The sequence below is a fragment of the Sitodiplosis mosellana genome, unplaced genomic scaffold (genome assembly GCF_009176505.1).
Source record: "Sitodiplosis mosellana isolate CC-2019 unplaced genomic scaffold, AAFC_SMos_1.0 Smas_scaffold_38, whole genome shotgun sequence".
Taxonomy (NCBI): Eukaryota; Metazoa; Arthropoda; class Insecta; order Diptera; family Cecidomyiidae; genus Sitodiplosis; species Sitodiplosis mosellana.
The window spans coordinates 1282642-1290840 of record NW_022595280.1 but is presented as its reverse complement, the minus strand read 5'-3'; positions in this window follow the sequence as shown (position 1 = coordinate 1290840).

The following is an 8199-nucleotide window of genomic DNA, read 5'->3' as shown; positions in this document are numbered from 1 at the left end:
TCCTCAGCGGCACAATCCGAATCAATTGTATACGCGCCAGAATCCAATGCATGACAGTTCTCAGTACAAATACACGCACGCACGCACACATCATCACCACCGACACAGACAAGTGTATGCGTGCGTGTCCTATGAAATGTCAAAACCTTACGCTTCACACCGAACTATAAGTATATCCATGTCAAACAAATGTGCAGCACACATTCAAATTCGATATTTTCTCATTCGATTCATATGGGGAATCTGTGAATCAGACGACAGTGTGCCAATACGATAGGGCACAAGACTCTATCAGCTTCTAATTTGATGGGCTTGCCCGCGAAATATTCAACGAATTCGAAAAAACAGTTCAAGTTTCGGTTTTCGACAACAATCGATTCGAGCAAATCATTCGCTTGCAACGTGCTTCACAGACACAGAATGTTCATTCAACCGTATAACGACACTCCATTTGTATGATGAACAAACACTAACTAATTCGTTGCGATTAGACAATCACATTAAATCGTCTAGATACCGTGTTTAATGGTGCTTAGGTAAATATTGAACGGAATTGGATTAGAAACTTTTAGATTTTTCTAGACTAGAAAATAGAAAATCCAAATTGCTTTCGGGAAGTGATGCAATTTGTTTGGATTTCATGGACACACAATTCACTTCAACTATTTTAACGACCTCTATGACTCGAGAAACAAACTAAATGGCCGTTGGTAAAGCACGTGCGATTCACGTCAACAACGGTCGTCCCATGTAAACACAAGAAAAACATTCTCTGTTGGTTTATTTATTTTGTAATTTTCGTCATTTTTTTCTCAATTTCTTGTTTTTTCTTCAATTTTTCTTCCTTTTTTTTTCATTGAAGGTCGATCGAAATTTTACTTGGGATTTACTTATTTCAGCGAACAATAATCACTCATTTTTCAATCATTGTTTTTCTCTGGATTTGTCGTTTCTCATTTTCGACGATGTTATTATTCTGTCCCTAAATGATTGAATCGATCATGCTTCAAATCGCTAAACCCGTGTTAGCCCACGAAAAAGAATCAAAATGAAAGTCGATGCTTTTGATCTGATGCTATCAAATGTGATTCAATGTATGTTAAATTAAAGCGATTTGTCAAAGATATTGAAATACCGATTTAAGCTACTGATTTAAGAATGAGGAGATTAAGGTAGGATGACTCGACATATCACCTTTTGCTCATTAGTGATTTGACTGTGGGTTGAATACCAACTTGAACCACTAATACGTTGACTGGTTGATGCAACATTGTTCTGTTTTTCAATATCTCGGTCAAAATTATCATCTTCACACTTTCCGTCTTTGGTTTCAGTCGTTCGTTTGATTAACTTCAGCCACTTCGAATAGTTGGACATGTTAAATTACGGATTAACTACTGTTTCAACTAAACTAATTCGATAGGGTTCAACTTTTGACACGCTCAACACAACCGAACACGATAAAAACGTAAGGAAGTAGTATAAAAAATTGCTTGTTGTTGACCGACCAACCATCGGTCAATCGATTCGGTGGATTGAGCTACGACACAGATAAGTGTATTACAAATAAAAAATTAACTTTCATTTCGCCTGACAAAAAAGTCACAGCTAAAGGTACTTGGATCCTATGTACAAATTTCGACCTTTTCTTCACATTTTTATGTAATCTGTATACAGCCTGAAGGTAAAAGGGCTAAGTTGATTAAACTTTGAGTCAACTTATATACAATTTATCCGAATGTAGTGAATTTTTCAATAATTCGTTAATGCTCGGTTGCTATGCAAGCGCTGAACTTTGACCGAATTTATCGAGAGAGAGAAATTCCACAAAAATTACATTTCAGTTCCGTTTCAATCCATTTAATTTACTTGATGTTCCGAGGAAGCCGCTGTTGGTTCCACATTGAAGGGGTTGCTATGCAGACTGCATTAAAATTCTATTTGATTTATGTGATCCCAGTTGTCGTTTGATTCGTCCATTAAATGTGAGTTACAAGTTAAAATGGTTGCGTTTGAAATGTGCGAGCCATGTCCATTGAAATATGCCGATGGGAAAAGATGTTCAAAAGTGGCACACTTCATGCATCGAGGAAGTGATGGAAATGGTAGAGCCTATGTGTGTATAGCTCAACATCAAAGCTAAGTTCATTCAAATGAAATTCGCTTTTTAATTATCGCCATTAAAGTGTTAACGCGATCTTTATTATGTTAATTGAATGCAAGGCATTTTGTCTCTAGCATTCTCCACATAGCAATTGTGTGCGCTTGGCAGAGGCTTGCTCCTATGTCCAAACCACCATAGGACGACTTACTCCTATAACAAACTCCATATGATGGTATGTTTCGTCGTCGTCGACGGATTAGCTTGCTATTTTCAAGTGAAATGCGATTCTCGTTCCATTCCTCGACCGAGAGAGAGAGAGAGATGGGTTTGGTGTGGCAAAATGATAAGATACTAACTGCGGCGCGAATGTGACTGCTGAATGAAAGATATGTGCAGAACATGGAAACCAACCAGATAAAAATGTTCGATAAAAAGCGAAAGAAAAATGTGGTGACCGCATGCAATAATGCGCAAAAGTGTTTGGCTCATCTCTCTTCGCTGTTGTTTCAGTCATGCATTCGAAATGAATGGGCGTCATCAGTTTTCGAAAGAAAAAGTCGTTTTGTTTTTTATATGTTTCCTAGAATTTGCTGATTTCGAAAGCACGTACGATATTGAATAAACGAATCGAGCTGCCCCAATTGCCTGAATATCAAAAACAATAAACTAATTCAAAATATGGTTCAACGGTTATTTCTCTATCTATTGACGATGTTTTCTTTATATTCCACCATTTTCCATGTTCAACCGAAAAGAAAAACACATTTGCATTCGCGTGTGTAACGTTTTGTTCTGCACTTTTCACAAAATACATAACACCTATTTATCGCATTCATGTCACTCGATTCGAAAATGATTATTATTATTGTTTTCATTTAAATGAAAACGGTTTTTTTGCTTTGGTTACGAGGATGAGAACCAAATTCACGGGCGAACAAAACGAAATGGTAATAAAATGAGCCAACAAAAAACACTTCGACACTTTAACAATAACAAGATCCCATTGAAAATGCACTGGATCTGCTAAGTATTTGCATTGTTCTTCCATTTTTCTTTCTTCGTTTGCTGTTATTTCAATTTGTTTGAATAAAACGCATGCGACGGAGGTTTTTCGTGTTGCTTTGCTCGCAACATTCGCACTTGATCACTTAACAATTAAAGAAAACAGAAAAAAAGACGGTTGCCATCACGTATGGCGATCTTCACATTAGCATTCGCCAAGAGTCTGGGAATTCTGCTGATGCTGACTCAACTGGACATTGAAAACGAACAAACACCACTATTTGGTACCTTATCGCATTCATGCATGAATTCATCGCGAAACGGAAACGCCACACACAAAAACACACTCCAATTTATATGCGAAGAAAGGTGAATGAGTTCGAGTATTATGCAACATACTAAATATATCATTTTTATACGTCAAAATATGAATTATTATTTCGACGAAAAAACAACAAAAATTCTATTCTACGTTAATGGGAATAACATTCTTCCGTGAAAATAGTAGAAGCCGCGACGATAAAAACGGAACTTTTCGCGCTGGGTTTGTTTTTTTTTCCAAACAATAGCAGTGATTTTCCATTGGTAATGTGATTTTCGATGCCGACTCTGCTGAATGAAGGAATAACGGTACGAAATAATATCAATCAATTTTTAATTGTGAAGAAGTGGAAAATTTTGCCACCATCGACGTTGCCGTCGCCGCTGCCACTTTTTTTCGATCGATTGAAATTTCGCATGCCAAAAAAATGATATTTATTCGACGATTATCGATCAAGGATACATATAACGAAGGAGTGTCTTTGGTAGTAAATAATCGTTTGACAGTGAATTTTTGGTAGAAAAACAATAGGTTTGTTAAAATAATTTTTTTTCAATTTTTTTTTCTTCGATTCTGTTTTGTTTTGATTTCTGAGTACTCAATTTAAAGTGTGATACATTATTAAATTACTACCGTCTTGTTTTATGATGTGTAATAAATTATTGAATTTGAAATTTGATCGATACTTTAGTCAACACCACCGAAATATATTATTAAAAGATGATAAAATTCAAAAATATCATATTTTCTTCCTAAATGTGTGTAAAAATTTCCGTCTCATTTTTATGAATCTATTGATTTCGACGATTGCTAGTGTCGCGTAATATTGAATGCGTTTAACTCTAAGTTTCGATACATTTTTTTTCAATTTTTTTTTTTCTTTTCTATTTGTTGGTTTGAAAAAAATGCACTTTTCACAGAAAAATTGAAAAGGCCTGATTTTTGTAAATCGAAATTGATAGTGTTCAATCAAAATCAAAATAAACTGAATGAAATTGCGTTTGAAAACCGACTCACCTCTTTTTTCTTGCAAAATCCTTTGAAAAAATTGCACAGCAACATGGTCATTTAGGATGGATCGTAGTCCTTATGAATTATTCGCTTTGAATCAACTATAATTTATTTATTTTCTTTCAAACAAAAACAAATCACTGTTTTTTTTCTTCTGAAACTATCACTCAAAAGGAATAAACTATAGAATTTTTGCCAGTTCCTTTTTCCAAATGAATAATACAACCGATAAAACCATTAAAATTGATACCGTATTTCGTTTTCCAACCAACTATTCTTTATTCTGTTTGTTTCTGTTTTTGGTTCAAAATTTTGTTCAACGGAACTGGACGAGAATCACAAAATATCGTGTTGTATTGTCGGCGAGACGCCACCAAATGAAATTCGTGTCGTATTTCCCAATGCCAGAAATCGGAGTGAATACTGAATGAAATGTGTTCTGTGTATTGTGGGTGGTAGAGAAAGCAACTTTGTCCGAAAAAGTGGATAGCAATCATTTTCTGTGAAACATGTTTGGCGTGTGGTTTGCCATGAATAAAGGAAAGGGCAGCATAATTACTTGAAAAAAAAAGCATGATAGCAAAAAAACCAATCGCAAATGGTTCTTGGTGGCATTATTGAAGCTTAATGTGGTGTCATGCGGTTGCCACGGTCGGTGGTATAGGTACGTGGTGTACGCTTATCCAATTTTCCGACATGAAATCGAGCATTTATCGATTCGCGGTGGAAAGGGACACTGAGTGTACACAGTACAAGTTAACCTACATTTAATATGCGTTTCCCGCAAGGAATAGCCGGTCGAAAATCTAACACCTTGCCATGGCTATTCTCATCATTGCTCTTGTGACGGAATTGAAATACACTCGCGGTTATTACATTCGGTCAAACAGTCGCTTTTTCCATTTTTTATGGAACTCCACATAAGTTTATGATTGTTTTCTCTATGAAAAGCTGCAATTTGAATAATAATCGATGAAGAATCGCTTCAACCGTGGCTCAACGTGCACTAATATGACCTTTCCCGATAGTTTGACAGAGATTTCAATGGAGTTTATTTATATATCGGAACATCGAAACAGCCAATAAAAGATTCCGAACAGAAAACTATCGGCATCCACCATACAATTTATGCTAATGACACATTGCAAAGCCATTTCAGAGGGCCTCAGGCCATTGTTAATTATGCATGCGAGACATTGTTTCTCATTGTTTGACTTGACCACCAACATTTATGTCAATCGCACAAATGTAATCACACACACACACACGAAACGAAAATAGTTTTTCTTTTTCGATTAAATAACTTCATGTTTGCATGATATGAAATGTTTACTCTTGGATGGATAAATGGTAAGTAAACACCTAGTAACCAACGCACTTGAATGTACTGAACAATCATGGAGACAATTTCGATAGAGACAACGTCATAAAATACACGAAAACGCAGCCACATAAGTACAAATAAGCCATGAAAAGCTAACTGAATGTACGTCATCAGATGAATGGCTATCGTCACATGCATGAGCAAATACACACAATATTGATAAATGGAAGCCCGTCAGCTATAAATCAAAGACAGAAATGTACAAAAGAACATCTTAGGGAATAAAAGGTAAGGATCTTTTCTGCTTTGAAGCCATTATCATATAATATTTCTTGCAGGAATTTCAAAAAAATGAACATTCATGAAATAATGCGATGTTTCTTATTTCCATTATTAATACTGATTCAATTTCAAGTTACAAATTTCCACGCCCTTGGCGTTTTCCATTTGCATTCAAAGGACGCAAATCAATGTGGAAAATATCGTATTCAAATTCAATTGAAAATTCTTGGACCTGAACATTGTTCAATTTGCATTGATTGAATTCCAGCCTTGAGAAATTGGCTCAAACAACTGAAAAACTGGCTCCAATAAACGTGCAATTGGGGTCAAAATGACATTTTCGATTTCGCAGCCATAAATATTTCGACAAAAAACGTGAACTGAAAAACGTTTCGCAGAAATCCATCATAGTCATCAAAAACTAGCGGAAGAAAAATTGCCCCAAAGTCATTGTCCTTAATAATTCTGGGTAATTTGAAAACGATTATACGCAATGCCATGCGGTTGATCAAGAATTACCGAGAAAAAAAACACCCAAAACATGTTGAATAAATTACTGGATGAAGTTTATTCAATTTTTGATTCTACGAAGCTTATGGTATGGACAATACAGCCCAAACCACATCGAGTGGAATGAGCGAAGACAAGAAAAGCATGACTTGCCGAACAAATCGAGCACGTGAACCAAATGGGAGAGTTTGTGTTGTGTTCACCGTCATCCGTTCCACGATAACAAGAAAATGTTTGTCGTAAAGCAAAGAGAAAAAAACCGAATCTATTTTCACACAACAAAATACAATGGTTGTTGGTATGCTAATTGGCAGTCGGAATTAATGGTTCAACGCCAGTAGTAAGTAAGTACCGTATGAACGACGCGCCGTTCAAAAGAGCCTCACAATGCATACTCAGAAAATGTTTTTCCGATTGCTATTGAATCGGAATGGTTGTTTCACCGGTTGAAACAAGTTTTCTTTTTCGTTTTGGAAGTGCGCCTGTAACGTGTCGCATATATCAAGGCATTTCAGAGCCATTTATTTTTTTTCTAGCGATTTTCCAAAAACCGACTAAATGAAATTTGTTTTCTGCTGTTCGGCTTTGCTGGATTTTTGCTCGGTAGCTCAACGACGACGACGATGATGAAAAAATGTCTTTATTAGATTTGCATTCGCATGTACGTGGAATTTGGCGTTACAAGTCCTTGATTTCAATGCAACCGTACTTAGATTTATGGGCCAATTTATTGGAATGTTTGTCGAGGCACACCAAGCGTAAATGTGTGCAAAGTTGCATTGTGTTGTTGTGTTTCGCAAAGTTGCCTCTTCATCGCGCGGGTTGAAAATGCTTTCGCGTGAGATTTGTTTGCCGATATATTCTGCGGTATGTTGTTCCATTCCACGAGTGCCTGTATGCAAAGCATTCGATCAATTTGCACGGGGCACACACAAAAGCACATTCCAACAATTCTTTTACAGTGCAATCGAACAAATTTTTCGTGCTCATTGCGAGTCTCGTGCGCGCACGCCATTCGAAGAAAGGTGAAAAAAAGTGAAACGATACGAAAAAATTGATACGAAATCGAAGTGCACGAAACACACGAACTAATTCCATTTACACAGAGAGAGAAACAGATAAGGATGGCCCACAATCTCAATGAAAATGATAAATTTCGTTGTAACCGTGCGGTTCAACTTAATAAGGATATCACATTTGAATCAAGTATATCTCAATAAACCGCTAGTTGAGCAACGTGCGCAAACTCATTCGCTCAACCACAGCAGCAGCATCAACAGCCGAAGCGAAAAAAGCGGGAAAACAAGGTAATTAGAAGCAGAAAATTGCTTGTATTATCAACCGAAGTGAACTGTTTGGAAATTAGACTCGGTCTCAAGGTGATTTATGATAGAGTCGAGAGTTGCCGATCACGAGAATACACAAGAAGAGAAAGAGTTGATCGATTGCGACCCGTAGAGTCACGTAATTGATGCCCATCTTCAACTGAAATGTAATTGCAGGTTTCCTTTTGATTTATCAGACCCAAACAAAGGAAATCGCATACAAACGCGATTGCAGTTTACCGTAAATCAGAGCCAAAGCCAGGTCCAAAGCCGGCTGTGCGCCAGTGAACATGACGAGGAGAAGACGAAGCAAATTGAA